At 35.8% G+C, this 18,487-nt stretch overlaps 1 long non-coding RNA gene across 1 annotated transcript in view; it reads right to left on the bottom strand.

The window, feature by feature from the left end:
* LOC137849744 (uncharacterized) overlaps window positions 1-14,289 on the bottom strand; it is a 95,986-nt gene extending 81,697 nt beyond the window's left edge. Inside the window, exons 1-2 of the long non-coding RNA XR_011092044.1 lie at window positions 14,177-14,289; window positions 2,333-2,425 (exon numbers count right to left, since the gene is read on the bottom strand). This is a non-coding gene — a long non-coding RNA (uncharacterized lncRNA). The remainder of the gene's footprint in view (window positions 1-2,332; window positions 2,426-14,176) is intronic.
* Window positions 14,290-18,487: the final 4,198 nt, after the last annotated feature.

Here is an 18,487-nt window from a genome sequence, read left to right as displayed (position 1 = left end):
ATAGGGCATTTGATATTTAATCCACTAGCACTTAATAAGAAGTATTCCAAGTAATGGCACAGCACTATTATCATATCACTTAGTAAAATGGCAGCAAATTATTGTATTATTCACATCTCGTTGGGTCCATGCTATTATCACAGAGATGCCTTTAAAGATGACATTTAACATACTCGTTTTACACAGTAAAGTGGTTAAAAGCACATTCAAATTTTAAAATGTTTCTGATCTCTTGACAGCTCACCGAAGCATTCTGTGGGCCCCCCTGCCTCTCCAGTTGTTAACTACAGCTCTAAAACTTCTTATAATTATGAACATTGCAGTCACACTAAATTAGACTGACAGATGAAATACTGATTACTAAGGACTTATTAAGGACTACTTTGCAACCAATTATGCTGACATTTGACTTGATTTGACAGTTGAATTGAGTGGAAGATTCCTCCAAAACAGTAGAGAAGAATTTAATTTATATCCTCATCATTTTAAGATAATTGTTTGGGGCAGATTCATTAATATACCACTACAAAATTTATTTTTATCTCATCTTGGAGCACCTATGATTTAAGTGATAGACAAATCATAAAAGCATGGGGTCTTATACGCATTCATTCTCTCATATTTTGAGATTTGGTGACTGCTACCATGGGGTGTCTGAAAAAAATAAATAAATAAAATAAAATAAAATAAAATAAAATAAAATAAAATAAAATAAAATAAAATAAAATAAAATAAAATAAAATAAAATAAAAATTTACTGCCAGCTTCCAGGTATTTTCACTGACCATCAAATTCAGCAAAATAAAAATATAATTTCAAGTCATTCAATATTTTTCCTTTAAAATGATCAAAATCATTAAATAAGATTACACCTAATTTTCAGTGTTGTAACTTTGTTGCACCATTACATGCAAATTCACTGTCATTATATTGTTTCCCAGTAATTTCTAAAATGTTTCTGCAATTTAGTGAATTTCACCTGGAAATTCTCTGAAACGCCTACTCCATCTTTTTTAAATGTGCAAATAGGAATTAACAGAAAAATATTACCCCTTACTTTAAACTCAACAGGTATAATTTATAAATTATAATTTATAATCAGGAACGAAGTTTGCTTTAGCAGAATAGTGACAAATATTGATTCCCAAGAAACCTTCTCTGAAAGACGTGAACTGGCACAAACATGGGAAATGAAGAGAGGAATTTTCCTCAGTCAAATATGTTATGCCAACTAACTGAAGACAAAAGCATAAAGCAGATCTTTTCAGCCACCAAAGATTTAAGACAGATTATCAAAGCATTTTTGAGTCTATTCTAGGATGCAAGAAACTTCACTAATCTGTCACAAACTCATAAATTAATGGCAAATAAATTAGGTAGTGTTTGCCTATTTTTATTTTCAGTTGTTGCCTTTTGCACTGTGCAAAATTACACAGAGAAAAGAAATTGAGTAGATTCAAAAACAAACAAACAAGGAATGATTCTGCTCCATGTAAGGTACCGATTCCGTGCATGCTTCCTTGACCAACCAAAATGAATGAGAATTGGTATCATTGACACAATAAATGAAAATAAAAGAGTCCAGAGTTTGTATTAGATAGTTAATATTCTTCAGTTTTAAATATAATTGGTTTTATAGGAGTTGTTGCTATTTCCTGAAGTTAGGTAAGACACAAATATAAAGATGACAAGGTTTTCTCATAGGACGTCATTTCAGTTCTTTCATTTCTTGTCTCAGAAATCCAATAAACGGAAATAAATCTTCTTTAATACCAAAAATACCAATATTTTTTCCAAAATACTTGGCTTGGCTATATGATTCTAACCAGTTAAACTCTTTCACGGAACAGAATAGGCAAAGGAGGCTGATCCACAATCTAAATTCTAGGAAAAAAAAAAAAAAAAAAAGGTTTTACATAGTACTTGGGTTTACTCCCAGATTAATGTGAGACATCATCAGCATTACTGCTTGTGTACCGCTTGTGTGTGTAACACACACACAAAATGTGGATTCTGAATCTATTATTCCACCACCTTTCTGAAAATGGGGTGGGAAAGGAGGAATGGGTGTTGACTGAAAGTGATTGCTTCAAAGTAATTATATTGAGTGAAAATAAAGTTTCTGGAGTAGGCTAAAAAGTATTTTATCTGCCAGCATCTAAGTGAAAAAAAATACGTGTTTTTCCTGCCATAGTAAATTTCGTCATTCACACAGCAGAATCACAGCACAATAGGATATTTTTTCATTTACTTCTTATTCTAAGCAACCAGTTCTCTTCTTTGGAACACAGGGTAATATATTATCACATATATATAAAAAAAAAATTCTTACCTAGAATTTCTGAAGTAAAAAGCTGAAGGGTGTCAGACCATGCCAAGATGAGGATTTTCCTCTGTGCATCCTGAATAGCATTCCATACCAAATCTAAAATAAATAATAAATACAAATAAAAAATAAATAAACAAATAAATAAAAATAAAATAAAGTAATAAAATAAAATAAAATAAAATAAAATAAAATAAAATAAAATAAAATAAAATAAAATAAAATAAAATAAAATAAAATAAAATAAATCTGGTTAGTTTTAACTAGATTTCAAGGAACATAGACTATTCTATGCCCCCAAAATAATCTTTTGATCAAACAGGAGAAAAAACTGTTGAAAGGCATGCAAGTGGTAGAAATCCATAGTCTAGAGGAAGTTTATCATTGAGATAAGTGAAGAATGTCCCAGTCACTTCAAAATCTATTGCATCATGTGCAAATATCTATTTGTCTTGTGGAAGTCAGTCTTAAAAAGAAAGTGGATAAATTATGAAGAATGATCACCTTCTAGCTGGTATGAAATGCTTAATCTTCTTTCTGTTGTCACTATATTAGTTTGCTAGTGCATCAAGCTGTAGATGACAAATTAGCTATACTTTAGGATGCATTGGTTACATATCAGTCTATTTGAAGAAGACACAAAAAAAAAAAAGCATTTGCAATTTTCTCTAAAATGAATACAATCAAATAGTTAATATAAAGGAAAAAAAAAATCTTTTTGAATTGTAAATGTTGAATGAATAATAGTCTTCCTTGCTGTAGTATCTGGAAACTTATCAATATTCTGACTTTTTATTCCTTGTATTTCTCCAGGTCTTGTGCTACAATCCTACAATCAAATAAAAGAAGGATTACAGCAATTTTCATCTGTTGAAGCCCACTATCTCTGCTGAATCAGCTAAATCACTTCCCCAAAGATGTACAGTCTTTATAAGCAACTCCACATACAGAACCTTTTTCTACATGATTGGTTTAGCTTTGAAAAGGTGTAGGACTTTCCCCCGCTGAGAAAGATATCCTTTGATACTAGCAAGTACTCAGCAATTGCACAGAATAAAGGGTGCACATTAATCAGTATAGCCAATTACGTTTTTCCAGAAACGAATTTAAACATTTTGACTAAGGTCAAACTTCTATTAAGCAGTTTACTGGGCATATTGCCACTTTCTTGTAATTGAAAAACAAACAAACAAACAAAATTCCATTTACATAGGAAAATTCTTAATTCGATGTTATGCATCCAGAGCTGTCCTCTTTAGAGGACAGAGTTTATCACAGGCCAGCAGAAGGAGAGAGAGAATTTCACTGAAGCCTTTCGTTAAAACACTGTAGAGCAAAGCACTCAACGCAGAGAGCTGCATATCTGGCATTTCCTTGACAGAGCCTGCAACACAAATAACCCAGCTAGTACAGGCTGAGTGGCAGGGAGATATCTTTTTAACCTCATCTGCCATTTTAGTCAGATGCAAAAGCCACACTGAAAACTAACAAATGCAATGTACATTTGGTCTACATGTCATATCCCACATTCCATCAGAAGCTTCTCTATGGCATTGTCTCACTTAAGTGATGGGTTGCTTATTTGGTAATGGGCACTGGTGTGTCCTTATATATATCATCACTGAATATTGCAAAACTAATGCATCCATTTGGTGTTTGCTGATCACATTATTGCAGTGGCTAGCAATTTTAAAGGTAAACATGATTTAGACATTTTTCATACAAAAATAAAGATATTTTTTCCAACATACTCAGTATTTTCCTTTCCAGACACCATCTCTATGTACTCTTCTGAAAAAAAAATAAAATTAAAATTAAATCACCAGTACTATCCCCAAAACAAGATGTGTTTTTGCTATTTTGAAATTACCTATGTTTGAGACCAGTATTTTGTGCCAGCATAAACTCATGTTTTTGCAATAAATTGTATGAAAAAAAATCAATAAATCTGAACTAGGTAGAACATGTTGTGTTACTGTTTGACATTGCAAGGGGAACTCTAATTCTAGATGAAGGAGGAAGAAAATAACCACACTTCTCATCTTTCAGTTCTTGGTACTTCACAGTGGATAGAATAATCGTTCATGCAGTCCTGAACACCTACTTCAGTAATAGTTGTTCCTTCCACTTTCCACATGCTTGCACAAGGGAGTACACTAACTATAGAAAGCTGATTTTTCACTATGGAAGCAAATGTCTGATGTATTTAGTCTGAAAGAATAAGCAAAGAATATGGCCTTACCACATTTCTGTATAAAATCCACAAAATCACAACTGCCTAGCTCTTTAATAGGTGCACAAATTAACTGTGTGTACACTCAAGCCTCAGAAAGAAAAACATTTATGATGAGATGATGATAAGATCAAAAAGATAAGTTAAAGTGATAGTTTGTCAGATTAATATATATTTTTAATCATTTTCAGATGCATTAATCATCCACTGATGTACAAAAGTGTAGTGTGTTTTTTTTTCCTTTAAGGCCAAGTAACTTAGGAGACATATGCAACTACATTAAAAGGTATGTACATGATTTTGCAACTACATTCACATAATCAGTCTCTGAGCATGCAAACAACACAAACTTTGAAGAAACAGATTGCCATCACTCTCATAAAGCAGAACACTACCACCTTCTTTTTCTTGGTTCAGTGAACTATTGGGTTTTTTTAAGTTATTGCACAGAAAATTTAGACTGTTCAGGAAGAGACAAATGCTGTCTCTTCACACACAAGTTAACAGGATGTGTCCTTTGAGCACGGCATTTATCTATTCTGGTATAAGATTTATATTTTAGAAAAAAATATTCAAGGAAAGATAGTAGGAGTGATCATTTCTACATCTGTTTGATAGATTTTTAATCCTTTCTGCAATAACTACTTTAATGATCTCTTCTTTGAAGATTTTAACTTTATTAAACTGAATCCAAAAACACTACACTTAAATTGGATTTTCTATGTAGGCTATATAAAATCAATACTGATTTGTTCAGATACATTACTATCCAATAAGTGCTATGCAATTTAATTTTTGTGTTTTATATAAGCCAAAGTCTTTAATTCAGCTTTAAAATAATTAGATGACTGTTCTATTTGATGGCTCATGTTACCTAAACAAAATGGTAAGACAAAATGTGGCATTAGTCTTTATGTTCTTGATGATTTAAAATATTTCTATTGTTAGCTCTCAGAAGTATAGCTAGGTATATATATGTAAATAGCTAGGAGAATAAATTGCAGGTCCTCAAGCTCACAAACAGATAGAAAATTAGCAACTAAATGTCCTGTTTGGTGATGCTCAAGTTAGAATTTGGGAAAGAACAGAAATGTTTGGGGGTGCTGTGTTTTTCATCTGGTAAGCTTATTCAAAAAAAAAGAAAGCTTGTTGTATTAGTAATAGGAGTACCAACCTCTCCATGAGAAAGTATAAATGTTCCACAATGGAAACTTATGTAATGAAGGCAATAATTTCTTCTAAGCCTGGAAAGTTCTCATGAATTTCATCTGTAAATTAAACTAGTACCAAACTTGGCTTCTGAAGTATGCTGCCAGAAAAAAAAAAAAAAAAAAAAAAAAATCAGACGCCAGTATTATGGACAGTTTACAAACAGTTTCAATTTGCAGTGGGTTGGAACCAGAAGTAAGAGAGGACAATCAGAACTGCCAAAAATGTGAACAGTCTTACTGAAGCAGGATTTGGGGCCATATTGTTCCCAGTTATTGCCTGGCACATTTTCAGCTGCTGATATGATTTATCATGCTTTTCTCTCTGTGCATCAGAGTGAGGAATGGCACACTGTTTTCACTCATCACCAATGCCTCTCAAAATATAAATGCACAGGATTCAATAGACTCTGATCTTCTACAGCATAATGTAAACAATGCTTTAAGCCATGCTAGCTCTTATTAAACCCTCGTACATTTCTCAAGATTTAAGTCACGCCCCATTACAATACCATATCTTAAGTTGCTTATAAATTTACCAGTCTTTAACCACTGAATTGGAAAAATTCCCTTATGAGTGTCTGTTTCAGGATAGAAATGTATCTCTTGAAATTTCATAACAGTACTTCAGATATTTCTTAAAGGAAAATAATATATTATTTTATGTATACTAAAAACGTTGCTAAACAGGGTCTTTCTGTAGCTGAGGGTTTGAATCTTTGGCAAGGAAAGTCTTCTCCTGTCTCCTTATGTCTTCGCGTGTTTCCATGAAAAATTGCCTTTTGCCTGAGCTTCAACACTGAGAACAGCCTAGAAGATGTTGGAGATGTAGGACTAACAAGAAAGCAAGTGGCTGAGATCAAATGAGTAGTCCAGGGTGTGGAAAGTGGAAGGAAAAAATTATATATATATAAATTTTATAAATATATAAACTTTATAAATTTTTATATAATAAAAATTATATATATATATATAATATTTTTTATAAATTTATATATATATAAATCAGGAGGGCAAATAGGATAAATAAGATGAAAAATTTGGACATGAAAAGAAAGTAAATGGAAATTGATAGAGGATTCCATTGCTGTGATGGAGTGACAGGGAAGGGAAAGAAGACATTTGATTTGTTATTCGATTAGGCATCCAGAGGAGAGATAAAGATAGCTAGACAATAGGAACTATGAGGAGAACTGAGGAAATGGGAATAAGAGAATGAGAGAGTTACTGGAAGAGGTACATGTATGTCCCAACACTCTCTTTCCTAGAGCTTGCAGTCGCACCTGGGTTTCCTAGTTTTTCCTTAGGACCACACTCTTAGGCAAGGGTCAGGAGTACATCACATGGCAAATACAGCCCAGGGTTATGCTGTCAAATAAATCTGTTCTTTGCCTCTCATCCTGTCAGTGTACACCTCTGAGAAGAATATGACTTTATACTCTCCATACAGAAAAATGTTGTAAAAGTACTTAGAGCTGTATAAGTTTATTTAAATAATAATAATAATAATAATAATAATAATAATAATAATAATAATAATAATAATAATAATAATAATATGTCTGTAATAGCCCTTTGAATAAAGCCTCCCTGGTTATATCTATTCACTGCCTTTATTGAATGGTCTTAAGGGCTTAGAACCTACCTTGCTACTATCTACTTTGTCTCCTATCAAGAATATGCTTTGTTAATATTTCTGATTAGCTCAGAAGTAACCTAGATTAATTATAAGATTACAGGCATCTAAACTGGATGACATGAATGCTATCAAATATCTTAATCTACTTCAGTAAATAAAACATGTCTACTCTTTGATCCTAATGCCCACTGGCAACATGCAACTTGCTTCCCTAGAGCTAAACTCTCTTCTCTTCCCATCATAGGATAACTTCTCTGTCTGTTGAGAACAGTCCTCTGCTATTGAGACACTGGGTATTTGAAGCCAGGTCAAACCAGTGCTTGACTCTATATTGTGGTTGTCTTTGGTTTATTAGTGTGGTTATGACTGTATTAACAGTATAGTCATACGATAGCACATGACTGTCAAAGAGTGGCAACAATTTCTTCCAGGTCTTACTAGAAGAGCTGATGTTTCCTGTTTCAAATGAATAAATAGGTATCTTTCAGATAGGAAGTCATGTACCTTTTAAGGGTAATATGAATTCATGGATACAAAACTAGAGAGCACCCATTTCATTCAGAGAGCACCCATTGCATTCATGATTGGCTACCTCAGATACATAGCCTATGTGCTCAGTTTTTCATCTGTGAGATAGAGAATAGCTCTTCTTTCTGCACAGACACGGTGAAACAGACTTATTACTGTCTAGAAAGCACTACATATCACATTGATAAGCACAACTGAGAACTCCAGAGGGGATCTTCAGTAGTGTGAAATAAATGAGAGGCCAGACATTGAAGAATGATAACAATATACTGAATAACTGTTCAGTCAGTGAGCACTGAGTGAGACAGAGATCTTATAAAACATAATGTGTTCCTATAATTAAGGGCTGTGTAAAGTGCACACACAGAAAGAGTAGTAAAATATGCAAGACAACCTTATTTCCAGAATTTCAATAACTTTTGAGCCTTTCCTGGCTTCTATCCTTAACAGGCTTCTAACATACTTTTTATTTGTAATACTCTCTGCTAATCTAACACTTTCTTAAACTCAAAGAGCTTGAGCAAGAGCTGTAAACCATCTGGAGCAGTTGTAAAGTACATTATTGCCAAGAAATCTGAAGTACATCCTATCCCATTCCATGTCTGCCCCGCATCAGCTTTAAGGCTGCATGACTATAGGAGAATACATGCCCTAATTAGCCAATAACACTTCATGATGCCTCCTAGATTTGGAGTCTTTCCACCTACGTCCAAAATTCGTTAATATGTCAACATTCAACTATTACTAAAGACTTGAATGAAAAGAATAATAGCAGTATGTCCTGTGGTGGTTTTACTGTGCTAGGCAGCTAAACATCACAACTGCTCTCTCACTCCCCCTCCTTAGATGAGGAGGGGAAGAAGTAAAGTAAAGAACTCATGGGTTGAGATAAGGATAATTTAATTAAAGGGAAATAATAACAATAATTACTATTATTAAGGAAAGGCTATTATTAACTAAACAATTTAACTGAAGGAAAAAAAAAAAGGAAAGGGGAAAAGGGAGGGCGAAAGCGAAAAAAAAGGAAATAATAAACAAACAAACAAAACAAATAAAGACTATGTGGAAGTGCAGAGGAAAGAAATTACTCTCTACTTCCCACAAATGAGTGATGCTTGACCACATCCTTGAAGCAGGGCCTCAACTCACATAGCCGGTGTTCGGGAGGAGGACCAACGAGAGCCCACCCCTCCCCTCTTCTTCCTGTTTCCACCTTTTATTGCTGAGTGTGACATCACATAGTATGGAATATCCCTTTGGTTAGTTTAGGTCAGCTGCCTAGGTGATGTTTCTCTTCTCACTGTTTTGCCCACCGCCTAGGAGAGTTAGAGGGAGTCCTGATGCTGTGCCAGCACTGCTCAGCAGTAGACACAACACCGGCGTGATAACACAGCTGTTCTAGCTACAAGTGCAGAGCACAGCACTGTATGGGCTGCTGCAGGGAGAGTTAACATCCAGCCAGATGCTTTAAGATGTAGTGATCTGCTCCTTACACATGGGCCCATTCACAACCTGCTTTTATCTGCCTTGAAAGGAAAATATTGCTGACTCTTTGTAAGGTTTAACTCAGAACTGAACCTGTTATGTGACCTACCTGTGTGTTATTTACAAGACAGTGGCATGTAGTCCAGATAAGAGAAGTATGTATCATTTTAATTTTTCCATTTATAAAACTCATTTTTTTTCTTGGATATTAATCATATCAGAATGCTCCAACAACATATAATACTACACAGGCAAAATCAGGAGTTGAGGATAGCCATTGTAAATCACAAATGTAAATCTCACAAGTTAGAGTTCTATCTATGGACAGTATGTAGGAACACAAGTAGAAAATACAATTTTTTATCAAATATACTACCTTCTGATAAATTGGTATTGGGACTAAAAGGTGACAACTGCAATCATTCTAAGACATGTTTTACTTTAATAATGAGCACTGATGTGTTTCAGATTTGATCTTTAAACCTTCATCACATAAAGTCATATGTGTTAATGATGGAAAAGCTATGATGTTGTAGCAAATACCTGCATTTCAGCCTATCTTAGTTGACACTAAGTATCATACATTTTTGACAATCCAGCTGTGTGAAGACACTATATTTCCTCTTCATATTGTCATTTTACCTTTTTATTTATACCACAACAGTAGTATATAAACCTACTTATGAACAGTTAGCTAACCTAAAAAATAAGTTTTGTCCAGGTTTTTCAAACTGATTTAGAGCTCATTCCTTGAGAAAGTCCCTACTTGAAAAGCTTTATTAGTGTAAATTAATTTTATGAATACAGCAAGAGAGCAATCTCTTTCTTAGACAAGTCTCTTTTAACTAGAGATACTCTTTCCTCTGGGAAATGCTTGTGTCATTCAGGGAATGATTCACTTCACCTAATTTTAGATGATTAAGAGTTAAAATCTCGGTGTCTAAAGGAAGATGCAGGCCCTTTGAAGAACGCATGTGACTTGCAGAGGAATGCAAGGTATTTCACATACTTCAGGCATTTGTAATATAATGCGTAACATAATGTAACATAGAGCTGCTACACTGGAAGAGCCCAAAAGCACATCTAATCCAATATCCTCTCATGTCTCCAAAATCAGATGCTTGAGAAGGGGTTCCAAAAAACACAAGTTATATTTGATCTACGTAACCTGCAGGCCTCTAGCTACCAAGTGTTCAGTGTCTCAAGAAGACAAGGTCTCAAGAAGATGGATGTTTTGTATGTGCTTAGTGATTTCCTTAACTTTTTTCCCAAGTAACTTCACCAGGCTGACCATGAACTTCTGTAAGCTTTCAGTGCACCCAAATCTTGTGGCAAGGCAATCTTAGCTAGACCTTGTGAAAAAACACTTTTAGGTGTTCAATCGGTGTCTGCCTCCTAATTTTATGTAATGAGTCCTGGTACATTCAAGGGAAGGAGTTTAGTCCCAATACAGATTCTCCATGCCTCTTATGATTTCACAGATCACTATCATGTTACACTTGAATTTGTTCTGCCAGATCTTCAAACTCAGAAAATGGAGATGATTGTATTAACACATATGCTAAGCTTGAACCATGCCTGTCAGCAGCATTTATGAGCTCTGATGCATTAACTTTTCAAAGTGACCAAAGCAAGCTCTCAAATAACCTCAAATGCATGGCAAGAGCATATTCCCAGATTTTTAGGGAAAGACTAAAAAAAAAAGAGTATAAAAAAAGAAGAGAAAAAAATATTCTCTAAACAAAGGAGTGTATTTTTTTCTTTTTTTTTTTAAGTTCAGGGTATTGTTAATACATACAAACAGCTTCATCTACTGGTGCATAAAAGAACTGGTCACATTACTCATAAGTCTGTAGATTCAAGACAGAAGAATTATTTCTTAGCTGAATATGTCTGAATGGTACCTTTATGCAACTTTGATCATAACAAGTCACATTTCTGAAAAATATATATGTTAGATCTGAATGAAGCAAAGCCAGCACAGACCCTGGCATCCTGTGACTACTATGCCTATTGTTAAAGATATTTCAAGAGTTGGCTGGGTCAGTGGAGGCTTGCTGATGGAGATTTATTGGAAAAGTACGAAGGCTTTAGACTCCAGGTGATGTGGTACATGCACTTATACCATGCAATGTGATCAGAAAAAAAAAATAAAAAAATAAAATAAACAGACTGCTTTTGCACCCTTGGCAGATGTCACTGTTCTCAGATGCCAGAACAACTTTTCCAATCCAAGTGTAAATTAGATTAGCATTGGAGTGGCTGTAGTTTAGGCCAACAAGCCAGAGTGCAAATACAAGAAAATACAAAGGTGGCATAAAAACACGTTTTTTTCTTATTCATTTGTAATGGCTATATCTCAGCTTGAACAAAAAATCAAGACCACAGACTGTGCAGTAAGGAACAGGAGTTGACTCAGAGCTCAAATCCCAAAACAGAGGAACATAATATCAGTCGTGTTTTTTTTTGCCATTGAGCACCTTTCTTGCCCATTCTGTATGCTCATTAGCTGGCACTACAATACTCAGTTTGGATAAAAAAATAAGACTAATGAAACATTGTGGAGTTGAAAGCTTTCATTTTTCCAAGAACCGTGCTCCTTCTTAAGACATTGGAATGCAGTAGCGCAGCCATGCACGGCTGTTTTAATATACCTCTGGGAGAACAAGGTTTTCCTGGCAAATCTATCTCTTTTAAAAGAGCCACAGTGAGCCCCTCTTCCTTCATTAGGTGGGAGGAGTGGGGTGCACATTTTCACTGAGCCCCAAGCATCTCACGTGGAGCGTAGACAGCCTGACAAGTTTTATGGTTACTTTGGTCTCACTTATCACAATGAGCCTTATGAGTCTTATTCTATAGAGGCACTTGGAGATCATTTTGCAAGCTTGCACACTCTGTCAACATGGAAAAAGCCAAATAAAATACGTCTGTTTCAGGTAATGGTCTTAAATTAGAGGAGTCATAACAGACTCTAAGAATCAGTGTGAGTTCTTCATTCATATAAAACAGTTACAGGGTGACCTGATTCACAACAAATCCTGGTTCTCTTACGGCAGAGGAATATATAATTATTAAAAAAACTGGAAGTAGCGAGGATTAAATTACGTTGCCAGAGCAGCTTGTTTCTAAAGGGCTTATTACAGGCATGAACCGCAAACCTGTGATTTTTCTTTTTTCACATGAATTGATGTCATAATGAGGTTTAAATGGAGACTCGGTGTCTACCCTGCCTCCCAAAGGAGAGGGGTTCCCCTCTACCCTGGGCACAGTGCCTCCTTCTGCTGTGCTACTTAATGCAAATGTAAACAAAAAGGAGAGTCAAACCATGAGAGCTGAATTCATTTCCAACTGGCTGTCATGGGTTTTCACTTTGGTCTCTTCATGGTTCACAAGGGTACCTTTCAAGTCTGGTTTATACAGAGGATGCTTATATGATAAAAGGGTACAACCTAAAGCAGAAATATAGTACTGATTGTGAGGTGGAAACAAATCTGCTTATAGAAGCAATCTATGTGGAACCTTGGTTGTAGAAATCTTTAACACTTCTGTTTTTGGAACAAATGAGAATATAGCAGGAAATCTCAAATGAACAGCTATTTTTTTCTACCAGTCCTGAAAGCTAATGCTTTATTATAAATCTGTCCTTTCCAACACATATTGCATCCCCTCAGGGCTAGCTCCACTACGTAGGCAGATTAAGTGGTTGCCTATGGCAGCAAAATGTTAGGCACAGCAAAATGTTTAGTGACTGTTTATTGTGTGACCATAAGCTGGGTGAAGCAGACATTTTCCAGTGTGTTGAGGGCTACAAAAACCCTGGAGACATCACCAGCTTCCCTGGTTCTTCCACATACAAGTGAGCAATAAAAAATGTGCAAGGTTTCACAGCAAGGAAATTGTTTTTAAATTACAAAATCAGCGATAGGGAATAGCAAAAGCCTGTACATTTTAATAAGAAAGATAAAGAGAATATTGAGAAATTGGATGCTGTAACAAACTGATTAGCGTGGTTTGTACTCTAACCTTCAACAGAGCCAGAACTGTCATTTGTATGTCAATCTATTAAGAGCTACAGGGTCATCACCTTGAACTTTTAGCCATGGAGCATTAAGGCAGCTGCTGAGTATTTGAGAAGGCACTTGCCAATCCCAAAGTGGAACGAATATAAGTATGAATGTTTATTCATGCTAAGAATCTGACCACAGGGACTTTTACTTACTACACTTCCTTTAAAAGAAAATTGAGTCACCTATTAAGGATGTATATTAAAATATTTTCTTAATAGAGCAAATGTTAAACGTAGACAAAGGATGACCAAAGACAAGAACACAGAAGCAGGGCAAAAGAGGATATATTCCTCATGTAAGAGCATCTGCTCAGTCTCCAATCCCAAATCTGCTTCTCATAATATATTCCACAACTATGCTTGGCTTATACCTGAAGCCAAGTTTTGATCTGTGTGGCCATGGGAATGCTGAATCAGACCAAAGCACTAGCCTCCAGCACTATACACCATGCTCAGCACTCCATCCATGACAGATCTTTCTACATATACAAGTATGTTGGTTATGAATTTTATTCAGTAATTAATTGGACAGTGACTGCATCACCCAGAACAGGTTTCCAGCATGCCAGGGAACAGCCATGACATTTAAGAGTGTGATGTGGGACAAGATGTAGGGATTTAGGTACAGAAAGACATCCCAACTTAGAGGTAGTACAGATCCCCAGGGCAAAAGGAATTTCCAAACACCTACCTTTCAGGCCAAAGTAATTAAATGTTCTTTGGATTTGCTGGGAGATGGAGTCCATAAGAAGCCATTGATGTAATGAGCCATACACAGGGCTGTTTGAGTTACGACAAGCCCCTAGGACAGAAATAAGGTTGTTTTAAGAGCAGGCAGGGATGGACAATTCTAAATAAGGCCTGAAATGAACAGGCTCCTTGAAAAGTAAGTATTGTACACTGACTGCTTTCATACTACTATCTAGGCGTTTCAGGCTTCATTTCTTAAATGGCACAGACTGATCACAAACAAAGGAATTAGAGAGTGGGTTGGTGGTGAAGTTGTTTGAAGTATAAAATAAAAATAACAGCAAATCAGAACAGAGAGCTTTGAAAAAAAAATCAGTCAAATCTCCTAAAACTGGAGTTATCAGTGAAACATCCCATTAAAAATATCTAGTAATTTCAAAAGTAACTTCTTCAGACAAAAAGGCAAGCAGAGCAAAGCACAAGCACTCTTTCTCCCAAAGGATTATTAAATCAAGGTTGGCTGATTTGTGGTTTCTGCTTTCTTGCAGCTCCCAGGAAGCCCTCAGCAGGGTTGCTCAGGCTGAACCATAAGATGTGGAATGAATAAACCATCAACATGGTGAAGACACAGTGGGACATAACTGCTTGCCAGTTCTGTTACAAATGGGATGTGGAATCCCATGGGTGCTGTTTTTCTCCACTCTGGCATTTTTGAGTTAGTCTTCTGGATCATGTGTGACTTCTGGATCATTGCTGTGTAAAGATTTTAATGTGTGACTTTTGGAGTCAATAAATCTACTGTAGACATCACCAGTCAGCAAACAAATAGCAACTTTTCTGCCAGTATTTAGCTAATTATTTTATTCACAAATAATATACTATTCCCTTGACCTGCTTCAACAACTGAATTTTTGTCACCTTTCATCAGCCTAACTATCACATATAAATTATTTTTGCTCAGATGTGCAGGTGCAGTGGTAGCAGTCAGTGTTTTGCTGTAGACATCAAAAAGGTCAAGATGACACTTAAGTATGAAAGTTTTGCCTTGAAAGCTCTGTCCAGTAACATCTGCATGCATTTGTTGACTGCTTCAAAGTAAAATGATTTTAGAATATTGAATCTGGTTATCAGAAATGTGTTGTTACTCTTCATACATATCATTTTCACAATTTGTAGTTTTTTCACTGAATACAAAGTCTTGAAGAAATGCACTCTTTAAGCCAAGTGGGTCTGTCTATGGATAAAGCTGATAGTTTATGTTACATGTATGTCGTAATGTCAATAGTCTAAATGTTTGCCAGAAAAGAAGGTGATTACAATCAGAGTGATTTCAGGGAAATAAAAATATTAATGAATGAAATAACTAAATTAAAAGAAATAAAATTATATTTTATTATCAACATATTTTGCTTCTATATTCTAACACTTTCTAAATGAACTTCTGAACTCTTATTTCAGATTTTTTCTCCATCTGTGTCATAAATCTAAGCAAGTAAAGGATAAAAATGGTTACATAATTGCTACAGATTTACATTTATAAAAAAAAAAAAAAAGGTAATTCAGCTTAAATTAATGTTTTCAGATCACCTAAATTTATTAATACAGGATTTTGCCAAAACTATTTTATAATTTCTGTTTCACCCCGTCTTGGCCTGAAATTCATTCTCATTACTGGTTTATTTACTGGACTTAAAAATTGTATATTCTTCTATCTCTAGTTCTGAGGAGTCACAGACTTGCTTTGGATCTACACACCCGGCTCTGAATTAACCTCTTTGGAGGTAATAGAATCTTTTCTGAATGCCATTAACCTCCTTGCCATAAAAATTCTCCACCAGAGATGAAAATTTCAGCTATAAAAAATGTTGGGTGAAGGAAATTATAGTTTTATGGCCCAACTTTTATGTATCAAGTTCAAATTCACAAAACTGATTTATTTTTATTTTAACCTACCCCCTTCATGGGATCCAGACCACATATGCAGGGCACTTTAATTTCTATCCTTTCGCAGAATCTGAAACCCCCTAGGAACAGTTCATGTGCACTCATTATGCATCTCCAGGGCACACAATTCAAACAAGAGCTACCTTGTGCTAACAGAGTGTTGATTTGCTTGTGCTCACGAAAGCAAGGAGAGTGCTTTTCAGGATGGAAGTGGGGTAGGCGGGTGGGGAATGCTCTAGCTTTTTAATTAAAATATTATTTCAATAACATTGCAGATTTATTTAATGGTTGCAGGTTTCTTTCTTCCAAATTTTTAATATTTCTAGAAGGCCAGTCACTTATGAAAATAGAAGTTTTTTTTCAACACATAACATCCATGAAATAGTTGTCTTGAAGGATACCACATTATTTATGGTTGAAAAATATGACTCTCCTTTTCCTTTCCTTAAGACTTTTTTCTTTACACACAGCATACTGAGATTTTTAGGACTCTCCTTACTCTCTACTCATGCATAAACATTTGCAGAACTATGGTCTTCAGCTCCAACCTTGCAAAGATTGTTCTGTTCCTAAACCAGTAGATATAAAGTGGCTACTGTTAAGCACATAATTTACAAAGACTCTAAAATTCTGGAGTAATGACTGTACTTTATGATTTCTCTGAAGCATCCTTCTGAAATGCATTAATTCTTGCTCTGGGATATTTTCAGTTTTGTAATAACTCTTGGTCTGTAGCTATCTGCTGTTCTTTTAAATTGTCATTAGTCCACTTCAGAGATGAATAAAAACTTTACTTCTCCTTATTTCCAGGAGGAACCAGGAAAAGTGGGTTGTCTTTATGCTATTTGTTACCCACTACTACCCTGCATTTCTTCTCTTATTCTTAATTGCTAGAAACCCTACAGATTTACTTTTTCAGAGTAGATTATAATATCTTCTTCAAAGATAAAAATACTGTTTTAGTTGAACCAAATATATTATTCATTTGCCAAAAATTTTCTGTTTCCATTCCTTGAGGAGTGGGGGTCTTATGAATTGAATTGTAAGTGGGAGTGGCCAAGGTCAGGCAGGGCTGGGGGAATTACCAAAATTGGTGAATTACTTCTCATCTCCTGATGAGAAGGATCTAGGGGAGGGGAGTCAGTTGACAACAAGCTCAGTATGAGCCAGCAATGTGTACTTGCAGTCAAACATATCCTGGGCTGCATCAAAAGGAACACGGCCAGCAGGTCAAGGGAGGTGATTCTCCCCCTCTATTCTGCTCTCATGAGACCCCACCTGGAGCAATATGTTCTGCTCTAGAAATCCCAGCACAAGAAAGACATGCTAAGTATTAGAACGAGTCCAGAGGAGGGCCACAAAGATGATCAGAGGGCTGAAGCACCTCTCCTAGGTGCTTCAGGCTGAGGAAATTGGGGTTATTCAGGCTGGAGAAGAGAAGGCTCCAGGAAGGACCTTCCAGTGCCTAAACGGGGGCCTACAGGACAGCTGGGGAGGGACTCTTTGTCAGGAAGTGTGGTGATAGGACAAGGGTTAATAGCTTTAAATTAAAAGATGGTATGTTTAAATTAGATACAAAAAAATCTTTACTCTGTGGGTGGTGAGACACTGGAACAGGTTGCCCAAAGAAGCTGCAGATGCCCCACCCTTGAAGTGTTCAGGGCCAGGCTGGATGGGGCTTTCAGCAACCTGATCTAGTGGGAGGGGACTGGAACTAGATGATCTTTAAGGTCCCTTCCAGTTCAAACCTTTCTATTGTTCTATAATTATATGAATGAATGAATGAATGTAGAGCTGGATAATCAGAGCTGAGCCCTGAGGGAAGGTTGTGGAAGTGTGTTTTGAGTTAAATCACAAGCAGCAGTCAAGCACTTAATGCAGAAACAGTTTGTGATTACTCCTTAAAATTTTTTATTTCCTGTTCTCAGAGGCAGATTAATGGTCCTTAACAGGCAATGGCAGCTCTGGTGTCTTTATTCTTCCATCTTTCATTCACCTCTTTGATCACACTATTATTGCTTAGGCTATGGCAAGCAAGATTCTGGTGTGGGAGCCATGATCAGACTTAACTGGACTACATATCTATATATATGTAGGATGTGTATATATATATATTTATATAAAATACATAGTTTACTGAGGCCTATAGCTGGGATCAATGATGTGGAAAGTTGAAGACCAGGGTGTTCTGTGGACAGCAGTGCAGTGCAAATGAAAATGCATCCTCCCCATGGTTATCTTCCAGAGAGCTCTTTCAAAAAAAAAAGCAGTGATTATGGACACAGGGGGTCTGCCTTAGAGCCAAAGAACTTGGGTCTGTGTCTTTGTTCACAAGGAGCCTCCTCACCAGTGGCTGCTCATGAGCTTG

This window comes from Anas acuta, chromosome 1 (genome assembly GCF_963932015.1).
Source record: "Anas acuta chromosome 1, bAnaAcu1.1, whole genome shotgun sequence".
Classification (NCBI taxonomy): Eukaryota; Metazoa; Chordata; class Aves; order Anseriformes; family Anatidae; genus Anas; species Anas acuta.
The sequence above is the reverse complement of the archived record's forward strand: the minus strand, read 5'-3'. Positions and strand labels throughout refer to the sequence as shown.